Source organism: Engystomops pustulosus, chromosome 5 (genome assembly GCF_040894005.1).
Source record: "Engystomops pustulosus chromosome 5, aEngPut4.maternal, whole genome shotgun sequence".
Classification (NCBI taxonomy): Eukaryota; Metazoa; Chordata; class Amphibia; order Anura; family Leptodactylidae; genus Engystomops; species Engystomops pustulosus.
In genome coordinates this window covers 125,282,187-125,305,381 of record NC_092415.1, presented here as the reverse complement: position 1 = coordinate 125,305,381, position 23,195 = coordinate 125,282,187, and the positions used below count along the sequence as shown (strand labels likewise).

General features: G+C 40.2%; 1 protein-coding gene across 2 annotated transcripts in view; it reads right to left on the bottom strand.

Moving 5' to 3' along the window:
- The window catches only part of FRRS1L (ferric chelate reductase 1 like), a 356,361-nt gene that overhangs the window by 330,171 nt on the left and 2,995 nt on the right, over positions 1 to 23,195 (bottom strand). The gene's annotated exons all lie outside the window — the stretch shown is intronic.

The window sequence follows — 23,195 nt, the reverse complement described above, 5'->3', positions numbered from 1 at the left end:
AGACAACTATTGATTAGCAATAGTGAATGCCAGGCTGACTCCCTATAAGATCCCCCTTGGCCAATGAGCTCACATGTTTTTTAACAAATTCCCGTTCTGCATCAGATATATCGGACACTGAGCTGATGCCAGCTCAGTTCAAAATCGGAACTGAGCGGCAATGGGATACACGGGGTGCCAGCTGTAACTAACAGCCGACACCCCAGTGTAACATCAGTGGTCATAGTGGACTCCGATCGTGGTTCTTTAACCCGCACTATTTAAACTGCCTTCTAGGGGTCTCTGCCCCACGATCGCCCCCACCTCTGTCTTCGACGGCACAGTGTCAGCTTATAGTGTCAGTATTGCAGAGTATTATCATGAACAAGCAATCAGAATATAAGTAAATAATTTTTGAACCCGCTCAATGAATGCCGTAAAAAAACTTTAAAAACCCACCAAAACGTATGAAAAAAATAAAATGATGCCACTCAAGCCACCAACCAGCTAAAAAAGTTAAAATGTTATGCCACTTGGAAGACGGCGTTGAACAAATGATTTTCCTCTCATTAGGGTTTTATTTGGTATCCCCGTAATCGTATTGACTCATACAATAAAGATAACATGATTATCAGGTTATACGGTGAACACCCAAAAAAAAAAGATAAAGATCCAGTACAGAATTGATGCTTTTCTACTCAGAAAAGCATCAATTCAATACTGAATTTTTTCTTTTTATTTTTTTTTGGTGTTCACCATATAGCCTAATAATCATGCCCTCAAAAAAAGTTCCTAAATTTTCAACAATAGGGGATACCAACCCCAAAATGGTAACACTGGAAGAAGCATCTCAGCCCAAAAAAAAAATGCCATCACATGGCCCTAATAACGTAAAAGCTACAATTTTATAGCCTACAAAAGGGGCCAATGAGGAAACTAAACATCCTTGGGAGCTACAGGTCCCTCCTTCCCTTCTGCGTCTTGCAGTGCGTCCATAAAACAAGTAACTGCCACATGTGGGGGGGGTCTCTGTACTCGGGAGAAATTGCATAACAAATTGTAAGATGGGTTTTTCCTTCTATCTTTTAGAAATGTGTAATTTTAGGGTTAAATAAAAGTATAACCAGCTAAATTTGACCATTCTAAATTTCCCCTCCATTTTGATTTAATTACTATGAAGATCTCAAGGGGATCTCAATCTTCCTAAAAGCTGTTTCTGATAGTTTTAAGGGTGCAGCTTTGAAAATAGGTTGATTAAATTTTAATGCTAAATGTTTAAAATTTCATTCAAAAACAGTATTTATCCCCAAAATTCTGAAAATATGGAAAAGCATGACATCAAAATAAATTAACCAGACATTTCCAAAATTATTAAAATGTAAAGTAGGCATATGGAAAATGTTATTCAGCAACTTAGGTGATAAATCTATCTGCCTCAAAGCACAATGATTTAGAATTTCAAAAATGGCAAATTTTTCTAAAAATGAATTATTTTTTCTTTATTTTGTAAATAGCTCAAAATCAGCCAAAATGTACTACTGAAATTAAGTGCAAGTTGTGGGGAGAAAACAATCTCATAATCGAATAGATAGGTAACAGTGTTCAAAAATTCTACCCATATAAAGTGACGCATGTCAGAATACAATAAATGGGGCTTAGCCAGAGGTCGCATTAACGCCTCACCACGCGTCATAGAGTGTAGTGTAGTGTAGTGTAGTGTATTGTGTAGTGTGTGTGTAGTGTATTGTGTAGTGTGTGTGTAGTGTATTGTGTAGTGTGTGTGAAGTGTATTGTGTAGTGTGTGCTGTGTGAGTGTAGTGTGTGCTGTGTGAGTGTAGTGTAGTGTATTGTGTAGTGTGTGTAGTGTATTGTGTAGTGTGTGTGTAGTGTATTGTGTAGTGTGTGTGTAGTGTATTGTGTAGTGTGTGTGTAGTGTAGAGTGTGCTGTGTGAGTGTAGTGTGTGAGTGTAGTGTATTGTGTAGTGTGTGTGTGTGTAGTGTATTGTGTAGTGTAGTGTGTGCTGTGTGAGTGTAGTGCTGTGTGAGTGTAGTGCTGTGTGAGTGTAGTGCTGTGTAGTGTAGTGTGTAGTGTGTGCTGTGTGGTGTAGTGTGTGCTGTGTGGTGTAGTGTGTGCTGTGTAGTGTAGTGTGCTGTGTAGTGTAGTGTGCTGTGTAGTGTGCTGTGTGAGTGTAGTGTAGTGTGCTGTGTGAGTGTAGTGTAGTGTGTAGTGTAGTGTGTGCTGTGTGAGTGTAGTGTAGTGTGCTGTGTGAGTGTAGTGTAGTGTGTAGTGTAGTGTGTGCTGTGTGAGTGTAGTGTAGTGTGTGCTGTGTGAGTGTAGTGTAGTGTGTGCTGTGTGAGTGTAGTGTAGTGTGTGCTGTGTGAGTGTAGTGTGAGTGTAGTGTAGTGTGCTGTGTGAGTGTAGTGTAGTGTGTGCTGTGTGAGTGTAGTGTGAGTGTAGTGTAGTGTGCTGTGTGAGTGTAGTGTGTGCTGTGTGAGTGTAGTGTAGTGTGTGCTGTGTGGTGTAGTGTGTGCTGTGTAGTGTAGTGTGCTGTGTAGTGTAGTGTGCTGTGTAGTGTAGTGTGCTGTTTGAGTGTAGTGTAGTGTGTGCTGTGTGAGTGTAGTGTAGTGTGTGCTGTGTGAGTGTAGTGTAGTGTGTGCTGTGTGAGTGTAGTGTGTGCTGTGTGAGTGTAGTGTGAGTGTAGTGTAGTGTGCTGTGTGAGTGTAGTGTAGTGTGTAGTGTAGTGTGTGCTGTGTGAGTGTAGTGTAGTGTGTGCTGTGTGAGTGTAGTGTAGTGTGTGCTGTGTGAGTGTAGTGTAGTGTGTGCTGTGTGAGTGTAGTGTAGTGTGTGCTGTGTGAGTGTAGTGTAGTGTGCTGTGTGAGTGTAGTGTGCTGTGTGAGTGTAGTGTAGTGTGCTGTGTGAGTGTAGTGTAGTGTGTGCTGTGTGAGTGTAGTGTAGTGTGTAGTGTAGTGTGTGCTGTGTGAGTGTAGTGTAGTGTGTAGTGTAGTGTGTGCTGTGTGAGTGTATGTGTAGTGTGTAGTGTAGTGTGTAGTGTTAGTGCAACCTCTGGGCTTAGCCTTAAGCTACAAGATGGCTGCGTCCTAAAGGGGTTAAGCAGCAAAAAATTTATTCTTAGGGAGTTTAGGTTTGATGCCTTTGGACTGTGAGTATATGTCCATATTCTGGTCATCCTCAGGCAGCAATGAATGGGACTTTAAAAGCAAAACAAGAAAATAAGGTTGGAATTATGAAGATCTGGTAGAATGCGCCTTGACATTGAGAGGAGATAAAAGACCTTCTAACCAGCAGCACATAGAAATCCATCTGGCTAAAGTTTGATTCCCCCCTTTTTCCCCCTTGTTGGTGCCTTTATACTCTAACAGGGCCTCTGATTGTCTAAAATTTTAAATCTTTGACAAATAACAGACAATTGTTCTCTTAACATCCAGAGCTTGCAGGTTTACCAGACTTCCTTCATTTGGAGTAGACAGGGAGAACATATTTTGGTTTGGGCAGGAATCCTGGCATAGTGCACAGAATTATACAGTTCTCCAAGATCTGCATGTAGGGATCTTTACAGGAGAAGGCCTGAATTTCACACCTGAGTGAAGTTGGCCCCCCTACCTTGTTCAAATCAAACAAAATCGGTGTCAAACGTTTGTGCTATGTTTGTGCTGGTTTGTGCAGCAGAAATTTTTGTTTGTGCCGCTATCGTTTTTGAGATATTAATGAATGTTTCCAGAGGTCATCAGAGGTCAACCAGCCCCCCCACATTGCCCAAATCAACCAAAACTGGTGCCGAACAATTCTGCTACGTTTGTGCTGGTTTGTGCTGCGCACATTTTTGTTTGTGCTGCTTTTGTTTTGAATATATGAACAAAAAATGAAAGTTCAAAAGTTCAAGCAGCCCCCCCACACATTAACCGAATCAAACAAAACTGGTGCCAAAGTTAGTGCTACGTTTGTGCTACGTTTGTGCAGCAAAAATTTTCGTTTGTGCCGCTATAATTTTTAAGGTATGTTCAGGTGTTCGAGGTGTTTAGGATGAACTGGTAAAAAACAAAGCTAGTGACACTTCCCTGGTTTGATCACCAGGGGGAGCTAGCAAACACATTGTACTTTGGAAGAAATGAACTCTAATGACCTCTGCAAAAAAGTATGAATATATTAAAAATGATAGCGGCACAAATGAAAATTTTTGCTGCACAAACCAGCACAAACATAGCACTAATGTTTGACACCAGTTTTGTTTGATTTGGTTAATGTGGGGGGGCTGGTTGAACTTTTGAACTTTAATTTTTGTTCATATATTCAAAACAAAAGCAGCACAAACAAAAATTTGAGCAGCACAAACCAGCACAAACGTAGCAGAATTGTTCGGTCCCAGTTTTGTTTCATTTGGGCAATGTGTGGGGGCTGGTTGACCTCTGATGACCTCTGGAAACTTTCATTAAAATCTTGAAAACGATAGCGGCACAAAAACGAAAATTTCTGCTGCACAAACCAGCACAAACGTAGCACAAACGTTTGACACCAATTTTGCTTGATTTCAACAAGGTGGGGGGGCCAACTTCACTCAGGTGAATTTCACTTACTCTTCTTGCTGAACAGATGGCAATAAGACAAACTGCTTTCCAAGACAGAAGGTATAGTGGAATGTCCTGAATAGGTGAAGAAGGAGTTAGGGACAGTCATTTTAAGACAACAGACAAATCTCATAATGGCATAATTGGGACTTCACAGGAGGCTTTAGGCGTTCTGAAGACTGATTAGGTTTCTATCACCTCTTCTGAAAAACCAGATCTGCTCAGTTCCACCAGCTTCCAAGCTGCTAGATCAGGGTTCCCCAAACTACGGCCCGCGGGCCACATGCGGCCCGCGGACCGTTTCGATCCGGCCCCCGACACTTGGCGCGCCAGCGCCGGGCCCTCGCGGCCTGCAACAGTCGGGCAGGAGCCTCTGTCCGTCCGGACAGGAAGCTCCTGCCCGTCACTGTATAGTGCTTGGTGCGGCCGCAAACGGCCGCTCGAGCACTATTACTGGAGCGATCCACATCGCTCCATGAACTAGGCTGCGCGGCCGCGCGATGATGTCATCACGCGGCCGTGCACCCCTTCCTGCCCGGACGCGGCAAGAAGATAGAAGACTTAGGTGAGTACAGGGTTTTTATTTTTTTATTAAAAAGGGCAGTAAAAAGATTGTGGCGACTGGGGGCCAATAGTTAGTTATGAGGGGCAGAATAGGAAATAATTAATTATAAGGGTCAGCTTAGGAAATAATTAAATATGAGGGGCAGAATAGGAAATAATTATAAGGGGCAGATTAGTAAATAATTAATTATGAGGGAGAACATAGGAAATAATTAATTATGAGGGACAGCTTAGTAAATAATTAATTATGAGGGGCAGCTTAGTAAATAATTAATTATGAGGGGCAGCATAGGAAATAATTAATTATAAGGGGCAGTATAGGAAATAATTAATTATGAGGGGCAGAATAGTAAATAATTAATTATGAGGGGCAGCATAGGAAATAATTAATATTTAGGGGTAGAATAGGGAATAATTAATTATGAGGGGCAGCATAGGAAATAATTAATGGTGCGGGTATAGGAAATAATTAATTATAAGGGGCAGCTTAGTAAATGATTAATTATGAGGGGTAGAATAGGAAATAATTAATTATAAGGGGCAGCATAGGAAATAATTAATTATGAGGGGCAGCTTAGTAAATAATTAATTATGAGGGGCAGCATAGGAAATAATTAATATTTAGGGGTAGAATAGGAAATAATTAATTATGAGGGGTAGAATAGGAAATAACTAATTGTGCGGGGCAGCATAATAAATAATTAATGGTGGGGGCAGCATAGGAAATAATTAATGGTGCGGGTATAGGAAATAATTAATTATGAGGGGCAGTATAGGAATAATTAATTATGAGGGGCAGCATAGGAAATAATTAATAGTGCGGGTATAGAAAATAATTAATTTTGAGGGGCATTTTAGTAATTAATGGGGGGGGAGGCATATTCAATAATTAATGGAGAGAGGTCCCAGTATATTAATTAATTGTGCCAATATATAAAATAGTTCACAAGGGGGTGCAGTACCGGTATATTAAATAATTAATTGAGGGGGGTGCCAGTTTATTATGGATGCGGTCACATGTACCGCTATTTATTTTTAAACTTTAGTCCGGCTCTCCAACGGTCTGAGGGGGACAGTGAACGGCCCCCTACGTAAAAAGTTTGGGGACCCCTGTGCTAGATGAAGGACGACAGGTGAAGACGGTTATTCTGCAGAAGGAGGTTCCTCTGGTATTTTCCAGAACTACTTGAGAGGGCTAGAAGTAGAGAAAACCATGATTATTGGAGATGATTGCAATGACTACCGTTTTCTCTCTTCTCATTATTTGCAGAATCCTGAAAATGAGAGGAAATGGGGGAAAAATATTGGAACTGATCATCCTAACTGAATCCAGAATCCACTTATGAATGGATTCTCCCAGCTGTTCAGAGAGCAAAATACTGAAAGTTGGGAATTTGTCCTTGTTGCCATCAAGTCCATTTGAGGACATCCCATCATTTGGACTATAAGTTTGAACATCTTCTTGTTGTCTAGAATGTAACCCTGCCTGTTTCGACAGAATCAGTAGTCTGAAATATGAACCAAATACTATCTGAGATCATTACATAGTTACTGTTGACTTAAGGAGAGGACGAGATGGGGATGCCCTTACTATTCCCTTCAGAGTGAATTCATACTGGTTAATTATATTGGATGATGATGGAAGAGATTACTTTGTTTTGGAATGAGAATAAAGCACACTATGAGTTGAGACTTGTGTGGGACTCGCTAGAAGCATTTATATGTGGTCACTTATACAATAAGATCCAAAGGTGTAAGAAACAGACGTAAAAGGAAGAGCTTAAAAATAATATAAATAAGTGTAGGTCAAATTTCAATAAAGACATTAGTGAAAATTCCTTTGAATAGTTAAATAAAGCAAAAAAGTATAATATTAGATCAATACATAGCTTATTTTTCAGGATGTAATAGATTTAATGCGGGTGGTAAACCTGGGAAAACCCTTGCAAAAATTATAAAAAGTCAAGATCCAAATATAGGTATAAACTCAATAAGAACATGGGGGTAGGTGTTACTCCCAATCTTTCTAGAGGTATTGAAAATATCCCTTCAAGAAGAAATTCTCCCCAGTTCTAAGAGAGAAGCAATCATCACTCTCATAGTATCATATCATAGTATCATTGTATGTAAGGCTGGAAAAAGACACAAGTCCATCAAGTCCAACCCTTAAGAATTAAATAAATGTTTTATCCCCATAACCCGTGATATTTTATATCTCCAGAAAGTCATCTAGGCCTCTCTTGAACACCTACGTAGAATCCGCCATAACAACCTCCTGCGGCAGAGAGTTCCATAGTCTCACTTCTCTTACAGTAAAGAACTCCAAAAAGAAAGGGGAATAGACGTAGCACATCCAATAAAAAATGACTTTTATTCTTCTTACATTAAAAGAATTGTGCGGTGTGAATGTAGGTGAGCCACCTACGCGTTTCGGCTTATTCCTAAGCCTTACTCATGGTGAAAGTTAAAAACAAATGGTTACACATCATTTAATTCACCTACAAACACCTGATGACCTCGTGGCGTCATATCCGGTTAAATCGGAGAAAACGCTACATGCAATGTTGAGTCTGTATGTATATTAAAAGGACTTTTTTCGTAACGAAAAATTTATACATATCGCAGATATAAGGAATAGTTATTGTTAGACAAGACATTGTTTAACTAAATCCTATTCTGAAGTTAGTCTTTGCATGTATGGCAAGATCTAGGCATGTAAAGAGGGGAAAAAGAAAACTTTTGCGCTAGTAACGTTCTGGTTTTAGAGGGAAGCGTACATGATGGAAAAAGAGGAATGAATAATAACATTAATATATATATGAAAGATCATTTTTTGGAATTCATTCCTCCAGGAAACCTTGTACCTAAAGCCAATATCCAATACACTTCCCGTTTAAAGAGCGTTTTTCTCCAGTCACCACCACGGACTGGACGAAAAACTCGTTCTACCCCAAAAAAACGGAGTGTAGATATGCTTCTGTTGTGACACTCAATAAAATGTCTTGCTGCTCCAGATGCATTCACGTCTCCATTTTTAATATTTAGAACATGTTGGCTTATTCTGGATTTTAATTTTTGCACTGTACATCCTACATAGGTGCTAACACATTCTGTACAACATATTTTGTACACTACGTGGTGAGAATCACAATTTATGAATGCATTGATTTTTTGCATTTTATGTGGGTTCACTTTGAATTCCAGTGTTCTGTTTAAAGCTAACGGGCATACGTTGCAGCGGGACCCTCCACATTTAAAAAATTCTTTTAAAGGGGTATTCCGGGAATATGAACGTCTGACACAAAAACCCATGATGATATAAATAAATGAATATAACAAAACTAAATGTCATTTGTCACAAAATGGAGCTTAAATAGTTTGATTTTATGATTTACAAAATTTATGGCCTCTCTAAAGTAGGTGGAGTTATCACCAAGATGGCCGCCACTGAAAAATACAAGTTCCATGATCCTTTAGTTCTCAGTAACTCCTCCTACCTTTTATGCTCTGCTCCCAGTGATGATGTAAAAGGTTTTCTTGCTCAGTCACCATAGTGATGATGTGTAACTGCCATTACCACAGCACTAGTCACACTGGGTGCACTGCAACCAACCGATTACAGCCAAACATAGTGGTGATCATATGACCTGCCCAGGCAGGTGCAGGACATGTGATGTGGACATGTGACCAGCGGCCATCTTCTGTTCTGCGACGGACCGTGCGGAGGAAATTAACGGACTGATTAAAGGGCCAGTAGCATTTTAATTCTTCATTACAGTCTATGTCACCAGCATTTTTCTGCTAAGGGGAGCAAAATTTTAAATAACAACTAATTACACATTAGCTTATTATTTTGAGTACCCATTTGCATATGAATTATGTTTATTCCTGGAATACCCCTTTAATGATAGTCATGTGGCTTCTTCTAGTTTGGTGTTGATCATACTTGGAGATAAAATATTGGCTAGTGTTTGACCCCTTTTGGCAACGCATCTGTGTCCTTTTTTCAGAATTTCATTTAATATAGTATCTTGATTTAACATTGGAATATATTTTTGTACAATCTTTTTAATGGAGTTGAATTGTGGACTATATGCGGTACTAAAAGTGGGGATGCCATATGTGTCCTTTGCATCTCAGGGTTTTACCATAACTGGGCTGTCAGAGAGTAGTTCATTTCTTTTGACTCTATTTACTTTATCACATGAAGTAGATAATATTTTCTTGGAGTATCCTCTTCTGATTAATTTATTTTCTATATTAGTGGCGTTGTTTTGAAAAATCTGATTGTCATAGCATATTCTTTTTGCACGGAGGAATTCTCCATATGGAATGGCACAAATAGTATGTGTGGGGTGACAGCTAGTGGCTCTAGTATAGAGTTACCTGCAAGAGGTTTTGTAAACATAGATGTGTTGACTGTTTTGGATGTCACTGATGTTGTGAGTGAGATGTCTAGGGACGGATTCTCGTTGGTGAATTTCAAATTGACGTTATTGTTGTTTATGTAATTGATGAAGTTGGAAAATGTATTTGTTTCTCCTTGCCACACCAAAATGATGTCATCCACATAGCGGCCGTAATAAATTATATTGTACAAAAATGGATTTGTTGCTGAAAAAGTATTGTTCTTCCCACCAGGCGACGAATAATATCGCTAGAGAGGGTGAGAATTTAGACCCCATTGGGGCTCCACAAATTGCGGCTGCAAAAAAAATTCTTTGTTGAACATAAAAAAGTTATGTTTTAAGAGAAATTCAATGGCCAGTAGGATGAAAATTTGGAGATCTGGCAAGGTGGTATTTTATGGCTTCAATGGCTATATGGTGTAGGATACATGAATATAGATTTACTACATCGCAAGTGGCAAATTTAAATGTGTCCTTCCAGACAAAGTCGTGAAATATTTTCAACACATCTGACCCATCTTTTAAAAAACATGGTGTACGCAAGACCAGAGGTTGCAGGTGAGCATCAACCCAGGCACTGAGCCTCTCATTGAGAGACCCAATGCCTGAGATGATGGGGCGAAGGGGAGGGGAATGTATCTTTGTGGGTTTTAGGAAACCCATGAAATATGGGTATACATGGGTTATCAATAGTTAACCGGTTCGCCATCTTACCTGGGATCGCCTCTCCCTGTGACGTCATCGGGGGTGGCGATCCGTCTCCATGGTAGCCTCGGGTCTTCCGAAGACCCGAGGCTATTTCGTTTTAACCCCTTCATTACAATGTGCTGATAGCACATTGTAATGAATGAGGAAGAAAATCCCCATATACTGCCATACTGTAGTATGGCAGTATATGGTAGGATCGATCTGACAACCTAGGGTTAAAGTACCCTAGGGAGTCTGAAAAATAATATAAATAAAAATAAAAAAAAGTTTAAAAAAAAAAAATTATAATAAAAAAACATAAAATTTAAAATCACCCCCCTTTCCCTAGAACTGACATAAATGTAAATAAACAGTAAAAATCATAAACACATCGACGCGTCCGAAAATGCCTGATCTATCAAAATATGATAACGGTTTTTCAATGCGTCTAACCCCGTAACGGAAAATAGCGCCCAAAGTCGAAAATGGCACTTTTTTGCCATTTTGAAAAATCTAAAAAAATCTTTAAAAAGTGATCAAAAGGTCGTACAGTCCTAAAAATGATATCATTGAAAATATTATCAAATTTCGCAAAAAATTACACCACCCACAGCTCCGTACACCAAAGTATAAAAAAGTTATTAGCACCAGAAGTTGGCAAAATCAAAAAAATAATTTTTGTACAGGAGGTTTTAATTTTTGTAAATGTATGAAAACATTATTAAACCTATACAAATTTGGTATCCCCTTAATCGTACCGACCCAAAGAATAAAGTAGACATGTCATTTGGGGTGCTCAGTGAAAGACGTAATATCCAACCCCACAAAAAAATGGTGCAAATGCGTTTTTTCACCATTTTCATTGCATTTGGAATTTTTTCCCACTTCCGAGTACATGGCATGGAATATTTAATACCATCATTATGAAGTGCAATTTGTTACGCAGAAAACAAGCAGTCACACAGCTCTTTACGTGTAAAAATTAAAAAAGTTATAGATTTTTGAAGGTGGGGAGTGAAAAATGGACATGAAAAAACAGGAAAGGGCCCGGTTAACCGGTTAAATAATTGGCTGTTTTTTGATCCAAAACCCCCAAGGCAATCCCCTCTGCAATAGTTTGTTTTAAAGTTTCCTTGATGGAGTCGGTGGGATTCTTGGGTAGTCTCAAATATGTTTTTTTGTCGTTTAAAATCTGATGTGCTAATTGAACATATAGGGTTGTATCTAAAACTACCACTGATCCTCCTTTATCTGATCTGCGCACTACTATATTTTTATTCTTTTTAAGGGTATCTAATGCTTTAAATTGTTTGGGTGTTAAATTTGCTTTGTGTTGCATTTGTTGACTAGAGATGCTGTTATTTAACTCATGAAGCTCTTTTACTATTAACCCTTGAAATTGATCCAAGATTTTAGACCTAGAATTGATGGGATAAAATGTTGAATTAGGCATGGCAAAATTGATATCGTCTAATTCATTTAGGTCCTGTAAAGCCATAAGTGCATTTTGCTCTGAAAAGGTAAGTCCTTTAAATTCATTATTATGAATAGATGTCCTACGTGGAGTTTCTGTATCGGCATCGTGGTCAGATGAAAAAAAATGTCTTTTAACCGTGATCGATCTGACAAACCGGTTGACGTCCAGTAGTGTCTGAAACAAATCAAAATTTGTAGAAGGTACAAAATTTAACCCTTTAGATAAAATGAAGTGTTGGTCTTTAGATAATATAATTGGTGATAGGACAATGACATTGTCTGGGTTTTGTTCTGCATCTTGCGTCGTTATTTCTTGTTCTTCCTGATTCTTATCTTTTTTCTATGGAGTCCTCTTCTTTTGTGTTTGCTCTGTTTTTGGAATACTTTGAGGAGTATATTTTTCATATACCTTTTTTTGCCATTTCGTGCATTGCTAGCAGTATTTTGTTCAGTGTCATCGTATGTATCGGAAGTATCACATTCTGATGAGGTGAAATTAACTTTTCTTTCATTTTCCAAACCTCTAGAATTATTTCTATTTTTTAGTATTGACTTGGTATATTTTTGTGGTCTGAAAAGGTGGTTTTTCCAATCATATATGCGATTTCTTGCAAAATCCTCTACATCTCTTTCGTATTTATTACACTTTGTAGCCATAATGTCATTTTCCATCGACTCACTTTTTGTATTTTTATTTTCATTTGAGTGAACTCCGTAATCTTAGAAAATGTGGACATTGTGGTCTCTAATTCCTCTATTTCTTTTCTGATGGTTCCTAATTTTGCTTCTTCATAGGATACGATCAGAGACATGAGATCAATAGAGCATTTTGAGAGTATGCTGTTCCATTTGTCTTGGAATTCGTTATTGAATACTGTAGTTGGAGTTTTGTACATTCTAAGGCCTCGAGGGATTAAGTTTTTTTCAAGATATGTTTTTAGCGTGTTGTGGTCCCACCACACTCTTAATTTTTATTTGGATATTTTTTCCCAATTTCTGAGTGCATCTTTCCAATTGTCAGTATTCGTGGAATTGCAATGTGAACTCTGTCCAAAAACTGCTGCAAGTTTTTGCAGCCTCTGATTGGAAACATCAGAAAATGAAAGAAAAGTTAATTTCACCTCATCAGAATGTGATACTTCCGATACATACGATGACACTGAACAAAATACTGCTAGCAATGCACGCAATGGCAAAAAAAGGTATACGAAAAATAAACCTCCTCAAAGTATTCCAAAAAACGGAGCAAACGCAAAAGAAGAGGACTCCATAGAAAAAAGATACACAACCAGGAAAAACAAGAAATAACGATACAAGATGCAGAACAAAAAACAGACAATGTCATTGTCCTATCACCAATTATATTATCTAAAGACCAACACTTCATTTTATCTAAAGGGTTAAATTTTGTACCTTCTACAAATTTTGATTTGTTTCAGACACTACTGGACGTCAATCGGTTTGTCAGATCGATCACGGTTAAAAGACATTTTTTTTCATCTGAACACGACGCCGATACAGAAACTCCACGTAGGACATCTATTCATAATAATGAATTTAAAGGACTTACATTTTCAGAGCAAAATGCACTTATGGCTTTACAGGACCTAAATGAATTGGACGATATCAATTTTGCCATGCCTAATTCAACATTTTATCCCATCAATTCCAGGTCTAAAATCTTGGATCAATTTCAAGGGTTAATAGTAAAAGAGCTTCATGAGTTAAATAACAGCATCTCTAGTCAACAAATGCAACACAAAGCAAATTTAACCCCCAAACAATTTAAAGCATTAGATACCCTTAAAAAGAATAAAAATATAGTAGTGCGCAGATCAGATAAAGGAGGATCAGTGGTAGTTTTAGATACAGCCCTATGGGGGTCATTTACTAAGGGCCCGATTCGCGTTTTCCCGACGTGTTACCCGAATATTTCCGATTTGCGCCGATTGTACCTGAATTGCCCCGGGATTTTGGCGCACGCGATCGGATTGTGGCGCATCGGCGCCGGCATGCGCGCGACGGAAATCGGGGGGCGTGGCCGAACGAAAACCCGACGTATTCGGAAAAACCGCCGCATTTAAGAACCGAAAATGTGTCGCTCGGGACCCGCTTACCTTCACTCAGACGGCCTCGGTGAATTCCGGCGCGTTAAAATGCTTTTCAGCGCAGCAGCGCCACCTGGTGGACGGCGGAGGAACTGCCTTATTAAATCCCGGCCGGACCCGAATCCAGTGCAGAGAACCCGCCGCTGGATCGCGACTGGACCGGGTAAGTAAATGTGCCCCTATATGTTCAATTAGCACATCAGATTTTAAACGACAAAAAAACATATTTGAGACTACCCAAGAATCCCACCGACTCCATCAAGGAAACTTTAAAACAAACTATTGCAGAGGGGATTGCCTTGGAGGTTTTGGATCAAAAAACAGCCAATTATTTAACTATTGATAACCCATGTATACCCATATTTCATGGGTTTCCTAAAACCCACAAAGATACATTCCCCCCTCCCCTTCGCCCCATCATCTCAGGCATATTTTTTCAGCAACAAATCCATTTTTTTACAATATAATTTATTACGGCCGCTATGTGGATGACATCATTTTGGTGTGGCAAGGAGAAACAAATACATTTTCCAACTTCATCAATTACATAAACAGCAATAACATCAATTTGAAATTCACCAACGAGAATCCGTCCCTCAATACACACTTCCTAGACATCTCACTCACAGCATCAGTGACATCCAAAACAGTCAACACATCTATGTTTACAAAACCTCTTGCAGGTAACTCTATACTAGAGCCACTAGCTGTCACCCCACATATACTATTCATGCCATTCCATATGGAGAATTCCTCCGTGCAAAAAGAATATACTCTGACAATCAGATTTTTCAAAACAATGCCACTAATATAGAAAGTAAATTAATCAGAAGGGGATACTCCAAGAAAATATTATCTACTTCATGTGATAAAGTAAATAGAGTCAAAAGAAATGAACTACTCTCTGACAGCCCAGTTAAGGTAAAACCCCGAGATGTAAAGGACACATATGGCATCCCCACTTTTAGTACCGCATATAGTCCACAATTCAACTCCATTAAAAAAATTGTACAAAAATATATTCCAATGTTAAATCAAGATACTATATTAAATGAAATTCTGAAAAAAGGACACAGATGCGTTGCCAAAAGGGGTCAAACACTAGCCAATATTTTATCTCCAAGTATGATCAACACCAAACTAGAAGAAGCCACATGGCTATCATTAAAAGGATTTTTTAAATGTGGAGGGTCCCGCTGCAACGTATGCCCGTTAGCTTTAAACAGAACACTGGAATTCAAAGTGAACCCACATAAAATGCAAAAAAAATCAATGCATTCATAAATTGTGATTCTCACCACGTAGTGTACCAAATATGTTGTACAGAATGTGTTAGCACCTATGTAGGATGTACAGTGCAAAAATTAAAATCCAGAATAAGCCAACATGTTCTCAATAATAAAAATGGAGACGTGAATGCATCTGGAGCAGCAAGACATTTTATTGAGTGTCACAACAGAAGCATATCTACACTCCGTTTTTTTGGGGTAGAACGAGTTTTTCGTCCAGTCCGTGGTGGTGACTGGAGAAAAACGCTCTTTAAACGCGAAGTGTATTGGATATTGGCTTTAGGTACAAGGTTTCCTGGAGGAATGAATTCCAAAAAATGATCTTTCATATATATAAATAAATGTTATTATTCATTCCTCTTTTTCCATCATGTACGCTTCCCTCCAAAACCAGAACGTTACTAGCGCAAAAGTTTTCTTCTTCCCCTCTTTACATGCCTAGATCTTGCCATACATGCAAACAGTAACTTCAGAATAGGATTTAGTTAACCCCTTAACGCTCTGCGCCGTAGCTCTACGGCGCAGAGGTATAAGGGATGTATGAAGAGGGCTCACGGGCTGAGTCCTCTTCATACAGAGGTGGGGGTTTTTGCATTTTGCACAAAACCCCCACCGCTAATAACCGCGGTCGGTGCTTGCACCGATCGCGGCTATTAACCCTCTAAACGCCGCCCGCAAAGTCGTGGGCGGCGTTTAAAAGACGGCGGCGCGCGGGCGCCGCCATCTTTTTTTCGATCGCCACGCCCCCGAACGTCATCGGGGGGCGGCGATCGGTTACCATGGTAGCCTCGGGTCTTCTCTTGACACGAGGCTACATGGTTTATGCAGGTTCGTTACAATGAGCCAGTGGCTCATTGTAATGTAAGACCTGCAAAAACGCCATATATTGCAATACTGTAGTATTGCAATATATGGTAGGAGCGATCTGATCATCTAGGGTTATTGTACCCTAGATGGTCTAAAAAATAGTGAAAAAAAAAAGAAAAAAAAAAGTTTAAAAAATAAAAAAAATTAATAAAATATTAAAAGTTCAAATCACCCCCCTTTCCCTAGAACGGATATAAAACATAACAAACAGTAAAAATCACAGACATATTAGGTATCGCCGCGTCCCAAAATGCCCGATCTATCAAAATATAAAAACGGTTACGGACGGCGGTGACCTCCGAGGCGGGAAATGGCGCCCAAATGTCCGAAATGCGACTTTTACACCTTTTTACATAACATAAAAAATGAAATAAAAAATGATCAAAATGTTGCACAGACCTCAAAATGGTAGTAATGAAAACGTCGCCTCATTTCGCAAAAAATGACCCCTCACACATTTCCGTGCGCCAAAGTATGAAAAAGTTATTAGCGTCAGAAGATGGCAAAAAAAATTTTTTCTTTTTTGTACACATTCGTTTAATTTTTGAAAATGTATTAAAACACAATAAAACCTATATAAATTTGGTATCACCGCGATCGCACCGAACCAAAGAATAAAGTAGGCGTGTTATTTGGAGCGAAGAGTGAAAGTCGTAAAAACTGAGCCCACAAGAACGTGACGCACGTGCGGTTTTTTTTCAATTTTTCCACATTTGGAATTTTTTTTCAGCTTCGCAGTACACGGCATGTTAAAATAAATAACATTACGGGAAAGTAAAATTTGTTACGCACAAAATAAGCCCTCACACAGGTCTGTACACGTAAAAATGAAAAAGTTATACCTATCGTAGATTCCTTATATCTACGATAGGTATACATTTTTCGTTACGAAAAAAGTCCTTTTAATATACATACAGACTCACCATTGCATGTAGCGCTTTCTCCAATTTAACCGGATATGACGCCACAAAGTCATCAGGTGTTTGTAGGTGATTTAAATGATGTGTAACCATTTGTTTTCAACTTTCACCATGAGAAAGGCTTAGGAATAAGCCGAAACGCGTAGGTGGCTCACCTATATTCACACCGCACAATTCTTTTAATGTAAGAAGAATAAAAGTCATTTTTTATTGGATGTACCACGTCTATTCCCCTTTCTTCTTGGATGTGTTTGGAAATAAAAGCCAGCAAGACGCCAAGCACTCCGAAACAAGCCTCCACTACCTCTAGACTGCCTCAAGCAAATATGGGTATGTGAGACAACTTTCTTTTTGTTTTTTCTCTACAGTAAAGAACCTTTGTCTATGTTGATGGTAAAATCGCCTCTCCTCTAGGCGTAGAGGATGCCACCTTGTCCTGGTCACAGGCCTAGGTATAAAAAGATCTTTGGATAGATCCTTGTACTGTCCGTTCAGGTATTTGTACGTTGTAATGAGGTCTCCCCTCAGTTGTCTTTTTTCTAAACTGAATAATCCCAAATTTTGTAATCTGTCATTGTATTCTAGTCCCCCATTCCTCTAATAATCTTGGTTGCTCTCCTCTGCATCCGTTCCAGCTCTTCTATATCCTGTTTATACACTGGTGCCCAAAACTGTACACAATATTCCATGTGTGGTCTGACCAGGGCAAAACAATGTCTTTATCATGAGAATCTTTTCCTCTCTTGGTACATTACATAATATTATTTGCTTTAGCGGTAGCCGCCTGGCTCTGGTCACTAAAATTAATTTTACCATCCACCAATACCCCCAAGTCCTTTTCAGCTCCAGTTTTACCAAGTTATTGACTGTTTAGAACATAATTATACTTTTTGTTTCCATGGCCCAAGTGCATAACTTTACATTTATCTACATTAAACCTCATCAACAATTTCTCTGCCCACTCCTCAAGCTTCCACAAATACCTCTGTAATGCTAAACTATCGACCTCAGTATTTATTACTTTACACAGCTTGGTATCATCTGAAAATATTGAAACTTGACTGTGTAAACCCACTACAAGGTCATTAATAAAAATATAAAAAAGAAGTGGCCCCAATGTGAGAATGTGCCATTAATGACGCCCCTCTGTTTTCTATCAGATATACAACATCCACAGCGTCCCCCAGATCCAGTCTTGAACTTACCTCCTCGTAGAAACCAATCAGATTAGTCTGACAGGACCGATCTCTCATAAACCCATGCTGACACTGGGTTATAAGGTTGTGCACAGTGAGATATTCCAGGATAGCATCTCTAACAAACCTCTCAAATATTTTCCCCACCACAGAAGTTAGACTCACAGGTGTGTAGTTTCCAGGATCGCTTTTTGATCATTTTTTGTATATTGGTGCCACATTTGCTAGTCCTGTGGAACATAACCAGTCCTCAGTGAATCTTCAAATATTAAAAATAATGTCTATCACGGTACATAGTTCATGCAGAACCTGGGGGTGTATGCCATCTGGCCCCGGTGATTTACCTATCTTAGTGGTTGCGAGGCGGCGCCGTACCTCTTCCTGGGTTAAACTGTTGACATTCCAAAGAGAATTTACCGTATTTTCCTGATGATAAGGCGCACCGGACTATAAGGTGCATTATGAAAAAAAGGCCGGGTACCATGAATAATTCCATATATAAGGCGCCCGAGACTATAAGGCGCAGGGTTAGGATAAGGTCCGGGGCGTGGTTTGAAAGCCGAGCGGAGAGGTCGCAACCAGCGACTCTCCACAGACCCGGCAACCCGGAAGGGGTGAGCCGTCACGCAGGGAGATGGGGAAGGGGGTCCGTTCAGGTGGAGGAGGGCAGCGGACCATACTTACATAGGTCCCTGCTACCGGAGACAGCAGATCTCCAGCAGGAACTGCAGACCACGCAGAAGTTGGTTCGCGCTATGGCGCCAGTTGTTCGTGCCGCATGGTCTGCAGTTCCCGCTGGAGATCTGCTGTCTCCGGTAGCGGGGACCTATGTAAGTAGGGTCCGCTGCCCTCCTCCAGTCACTGCCCTCCTCCATACATAAGGCGCACCGGACTATAAGGCGCACTTTGGATTTCTAAGGAAATTTCTCCGGAAAATATGGTACATTCTTCCTCATTGTGTCTTCCACCAGGGGATTTTCCTGGGTAAAGACAGTTGAGAAGGCGACATTCAGTAGATTGGCCCTTTCCTCATCTCCTTCCACCATGACCCCCATGTTATTTCTAAGGGGACCCACATTCTCTGTTTTTAGTTTCTTATCATTTATATACTTGAAAAATAATTTGGGATTATTTTTGCTCTCCCTGGCAATATTTCTCTCAGTCTCTATTTTTGCGGCCTTTATCTGCTTTTTACAGGATTTATTTTTCTCTCCATAATCCTGTAATGCCTCATCGCCACCTACACGTTTTAGCACCTTAAACGCCTTATCTTTCTCGCTTATTGCTTTCCTTACAAGACTAGTTAGCCTCATTGCTTTTTCTTGTTCCTCTTATGCTTTTTCCCATAAGGTATGTGTTTCTCACAGGACTTTTTCAGAATATATGAGAAAAAGTCCCATTATTTTTTTTTTTTTGGGGGGGGGGGTGTTTTTGTCTTTGAGAACATTATCCCAGTCTATGCCTTTAAGGTCTTCCCTTAGTTGCTAAAATTTGCCCTCCTGAAGTTTAGAGTGTTGGTTGCCTCTTCCCTAACGCTCTTAGTAAAGTGTAATACAAAATCAATGATATTATGATCACTATTACCCAGATTCCACCCAACCTGTAGTTTTGATACCCTATCAGGTCTATTGGTAGGGATAAGGTCCAGCAGAGCCCCCCCAGAGGTCGCATTAACGCCTCACCACGTGTGGAGTGTGTGCCAGCGTATGATAGCCCCGCCGCTGCAAATTCGCAGCCCGATTCATGATGAGGCTTCTGCCTCTTCATGTATCGGGCTGCCAGCAGCGCAGCGTTTTTCCTACGCCAGCGTTTTCTCCTACGTAGAAGAAAACGCGGCCGGCGACTTTTCACGTATGAAAAGTCGCCGGCAGCAGCGAGTGCGCAGGCGCGGGGACAGTAACGCCCCGCGACGGCCCACTCCAGTCCGACCGCGCCCCCCGCTCGGCCGGCCGCGCCCCTCCTTCACGCCCCACTGGCGTGAAGGTGGCGGATAGTGAAAAATAATCGCAAAAGCTAGCAATAAGCTAGCATTTGCGATTATTTCAGGGCCTCTGCGCCACTGGCGGTGCGCAGAGGTCCTGATAAATATGCCCCTATATGGTTTTCCCTATCCCTATTCATTTTGTTCTTATTCCCCAATCTCATTCCAGCCCCCCTTCCTCCCCCGTGGACTGTGACTCTTCCCACTGTCTATTTGCCCTGCATAAGTATAGTTTCCCTCCCCCCAGGTCTCTAGTTTAAACACTCCTCCAACCTTCTAGCCATTTTTTCCCCCAAAACAGCTGCACCCTCCCCATTGTGGTGCAGCCCATCCCTACTGTAGAGCCTGTAGCCGACAGAAAAGTCAGCCCAGTTCTCCATGAACCCAAAACCCTCCTCCCTACACCAACTTTTGAGCCACTTATTTACCTCCCTGATCTCCCACTGTCTTTCTGGTGTGGCACGTGATACAGGTTGTATTTCGGAGAAAACTACCTTTGAGGTCCTTGCCCTGAGCTTATAGCCTAAATCCGTGAAATCATTTTTAAGGACCTTCCACCTACCTCTAACTTTGTCATTAGTGCTAATGGGGACCATGACCGCTGGTTCCTCACCAGCCCCTCCCAGTATTCTGTCAACCCGATCCGCAATATGCCGAACCCAAGCACCCAGCAAACAACACACTGTTCGGTATGCACGGTCTTTGTGACAGATTGCCCTGTGTGTTCCCCTAATAATCAAATCTTCCACTACCAGCACCTGTCTGTGCTCCCATTACCCTTCTTACTGGAGCAGACAGTTCCCTGGTTGCTAGAGGCCATGTCTTGCTGCAGCACTGCTACCCCAGAGCTGATATCTCCCTCATCCGCCAGCCTGGCAAACTTATTGGGGTGCACCAGATCAGAATTAGACTCCCTACAACTCTTCCCTCTATCCCGCCTTCTACATGTTACCCAATTAACTGCCCCCTCACTCTGCACCTCCATACTTCCCTCCCCACACCAATCCTCCCCAGAGAGTTTGTGCTCCAGGAGCAGCAAACTTCGCTCCATATTGTCGATTGTCCGCAGCCTTGAAACTTGCTCATTTAGATCCAGAATCTGGGCTTCCAGATGAGCAATTTTCACACATCCCACACAGCAGTATTCCCCCTCAAGGAAAGCATCCATGGCACAGGATGTACACTGTGTAGCAATGCCACTTATGGAGTCCATTGTTCTAATGGGGATTGCAATAGAAATATGCACAGAAAGAAGAATTCACAGTAAAAGTAACACAAAATACAGCAGTTACCTGCTAAAGTCCCTCAAACTTAAGTCCCTTAAAGCTAAGTCCCACTTGGACACTGCACACACTTCGGATCAATGCACACACTTCGGATCAATGCACACTCGCCACCAAGCTCACACACTCAATCATGAAAAACAATAAAGATGGACAAGAGGTAGAAGCATACCATCCAATATGGCTTTTGAATACTGATAGTAAGCTGTATGCAAAGGTTTTGGCGATCAGATTAAGATCAGTAATAAGGGAACTAGCCCACCCAGACCAAGCAAGGTTTATACAGTGTAGGCATGCATCGAACAATCTGAGAAGGGTATTTGCGAGCGTGCAGCTGGGAAGGGGGAAGACCCACTCCATCCTGTCAATGGATGCCGCAAAGCCCTTTGAAAGGGTCGCGTGGATCTTTTTCTGGGAAGTATTGCGGAAGATGGGATGTGGGGAGATTTATTAACAGCATTCAGCTTTTGTATTCAGACCCATATGCAATAATTAGAATTGGGCAGGAACTAACGGAGAGCTTTGAGATCTCAAGAGGCACTAAACAAGGTTGCCCTCTGTCCCCAATCCTTTTTGTGTTGTTTTAGGAGCCTTTAGCAATTAATTGCAGAAATAACTCAGATATTGAGGGATGTGGCTGTAATGGACCACATGGCAAGTTAATGCTGTATGCAAATGATTTACTTTACTTTTTATGATTAATCATACAAATAAAACAGTTACATTAGTTATGCAAATGTTGAAGGAATTTGGTTTCCTTTCTGGACATTAGGTGAATTGGATTAAATCAACAATATTGCTTTTAGATGATTTCAACTTCAACAATACAGGGGATTTGAAAGTGATGAGAAGTGACGAAGACATTGAATATCTTGGTATGAAAGTATCCTCTGATCCCAACATATATGTGTAAAAAAAACCTGGTACCACTGATTCAACGGATAAGGAAAAAAAAATCAAAATTTGGATGAAGCTCCCAATATCTCTGGTTGATAGGATAGCCCTCATAAAAATGATTATATTGCCCCAAATATTATATATCATCACAGTATCGCCAATTTGGATCAATAACACATTTTTTAAGCTCATGGAGATATTATTAAATGAGTGGATCTGGGGAAGGAAAAGAGTTTGGATCAAGTATGGATTCCTTTGTAAGCGGAGAGGGACAGGGGGAATGGCATTACCAGATATTTTTAGTTACTTTGCTGCTGCCATGTTACAGTTTTTGATAGTGGAAGACAATCCTTTAATTATTAAGACAATGGCACAAAAAGTAGAGTTAGACACTGAGAATGGTTTTAGTGTTGTTAGCATCCGGTCTATTGGGGTCACCAATTCTTGCACGCATTCCAATATGTAAGTGTTTTGTTAAAATTTGGAAGTGGTTTAAAAATAAATTTGTAATTAATAGTGGCACGACATACACGAGGTTATGGCAGAACTTTTACCTACAGGAATTAAAACAATTTAACGGAGCTAAATTCTGGCAAGATAGAGGGATACATTTTATTGCACAATATTTATTGAGGGCAGATTGATGCCATTATCACTGTTAAAAGAAATATTTGTTATAGAGGATAAGTTTTATTTTCAATATCTTCAGTTGGCATATAGGGTTAACAGTATTAAAGGGAAAGGAATTTTAAGAGTGAAAAAATATACAGAATTAGAGGTTTTGGTAGAACCCTATGCAAAATCTATAAATATTGAATATTGGCACCACATTCGCCTTGCGCCGGTAACTTGCCACCATTCCAGTCATTAATGAATTTCTAAAGATTTTAGACAGTGGCACAGCAATAACATAGTTCCTTAAGAACTCTGGGGTGTAACCTATTTGGTCCAGGAG